The 2,215-nt window shown below is 34.3% G+C and overlaps 1 long non-coding RNA gene across 1 annotated transcript; it reads right to left on the bottom strand.

Moving 5' to 3' along the window:
- Window positions 1–415: 415 nt before the first annotated feature.
- Window positions 416–1,884, bottom strand: LOC112698174 (uncharacterized). The gene is made up of 5 exons (XR_003151409.3): window positions 1,807–1,884; window positions 1,634–1,725; window positions 1,286–1,505; window positions 1,112–1,178; window positions 416–514 (listed from the first exon to the last, which is right to left on the bottom strand). It is a non-coding gene; the product is annotated as an uncharacterized lncRNA (long non-coding RNA).
- Between the last annotated feature and the right edge of the window lie 331 nt (window positions 1,885–2,215).

Raw genomic sequence — 2,215 nt, 5'->3', positions numbered from 1 at the left:
ATATAAAGAGGATTACAAATTAAGTCTAAAATTAAAATAAATAAAAGAAAAGAGAATAAACAAAGACTTTAGTGCCCTGAGTACTAAGTTCCTATCAGTTGTGTGTGCCTGAAAATCATTTGAACATACCCCACAAAGAAAGAGGATTTTTTTGTTGGAGCCACTTATGTTGCCTGCTAGTGCCTTTACAAAGTGCTGAATAAATTCAGAGTGCCCTTCATAAGTGGCGGCAGTAATGAGATTACATCCACCACTGTTGCTAGTGTCTGGTTCAACCCAATGAGCACCAGAGGCAACCGGTGCTGGTTTAACAGGAGGAAAAGCGGTAAACTTGTGATCTTTAGCTACACCTGCAGCCGCCAGAATCAACTGTCCGAGGCAAATGGAAGCAAGTGCTTTTTCCAGAACTGAAAAGCTTGATCACCAGTGCCACAAGAGGATCATGAGCAAGATACTCTGGCGCTCTTCCACCTAGTAACATCACTCTGTCATAGTTTGCAGCATCAATTGAAGTCTGGTGGGAAGATATGCATATAAAAAAATTAGGAATAAGGTAGAAAAACTAAAGCAAAAGTGTCAATGCACATTGGTTATCTCTATAAAGCAATTAAATAAATCAATGCAGATCAATTAAATAAGTGCCGTATCTGAAATAATGAACAAGCCATAAACTAAAGGTACAGTTCTGATCAAGCCCAGAAAAATATAAGTTAATAACAAGAAATTAGCCTTATTAACCAAAGCTGGAAGTTCAGAAGAAACAGAATAAAAGTCTGCATATATATCAGCAGGTAGGAATATTCACAAAGATCACAATAAAAGTCTGCATATATATCAAAGCTGCAACTGAACTGAGAGATACCACTTCAGAGTGATTTCAATTTAGAAGCAATAATATTCACAAAAGAGAAAAGTACACTCATGCCACTCAAAACAAATTGCTGTCAATCAAAAATTCAATATTCTTCCTTTAATCTTCTTTTAAATGATTTTCAATGGTAATAGCCTCCTCAACAAAAAGGATAAAAAAGATCTCTCTTCTCCACAAGTTCAGATCAAATGCAAATTGACTGAATTGTATTCAGAATAATTCTTCCATCAGACAAAGTACCTTGAAGGATGATTTTGTATTGATGAGACAGCAGAAGGGAAGTTACTAACAAATTTTACTCGATCACCTGCAAATTATTTAAGCCTCATGTTAACCTTTAGGTGCTATGTAATATGTACAATAGGAAGTAAATTTGGAGATAGTTGCTCAATTTTTAACAACAAAACAGCACACCTGTTTTAATAGTAGTACCTTTTGATGAAGCAGTAGAAACCTCCTGCTTCAGTATATCCTGAGAACTTATTATGGATCCACCCACAATTTCAGCATCAACACTAGAAGCTGGTTTACTATGTTTTAAAGAAGCAGCATGTGTACTTCTCTTGGCCAACACAGATGGTCGTTCAGGCTTTGAACTTTCTTTAGCAGAATCAACTTCCTTTGATGGAGTTTCCTGAAATATCAATCACATAACAAAAACTATTATTATTCTGTTTATATTAACAGCGATTTAGGAAGAAATCATCTCAACAATACAAACAGATAATAAGAAGTAGCAAAAGAATATCTGAGAAAACCTACACCAGGTAGTGAAAGGGAATCCACAATTAGTAGCCTTGCACCAAAATGCTTTGCAAGTGCCTTGGCAAGAGTCTCCTGATATATATCCGAACCTACACAGGAATCGCTTAATGAGAGCACTTCTTGATTGCAGAAAGGGGAAAACAAAGCATTAACAAGAATGAAGGAACTACCTGCAACTAAATAGAATAAGGCTAATAAGGCTAATTTCTTGTTTGGTTACTACTTCAACTGAGATAAAATCTGAATCTGAATTATATATCAGCAAAAAAACCACAAGAGAAGGACAGGTCAGAAAAGTCTATACTTGTTAACAATAATTTAGAAACAAGTTAATCAGATTTATATTTTGTAACTCATTAACATAGATATATCTAACTGATTTGGATATCTAACAATAATATAGGATGAAATAATCACAAACAGCACAATATAATCACAATTAAGTCACAAAAGCACAAAGAACAGTAGCACAGCAGCATATTTATAATTAATAATCACAAACAGCAGTAAGAGCTAATCAACAATCAATTAATCAATGAATGAAAAATTGAAAACATAAATCATTCAAGAATAATTCAA

This window comes from Arachis hypogaea, chromosome 6 (genome assembly GCF_003086295.3).
Source record: "Arachis hypogaea cultivar Tifrunner chromosome 6, arahy.Tifrunner.gnm2.J5K5, whole genome shotgun sequence".
In the NCBI taxonomy this organism is placed as follows: domain Eukaryota; kingdom Viridiplantae; phylum Streptophyta; class Magnoliopsida; order Fabales; family Fabaceae; genus Arachis; species Arachis hypogaea.
This window is presented reverse-complemented; position numbering and strand designations above follow the sequence as displayed.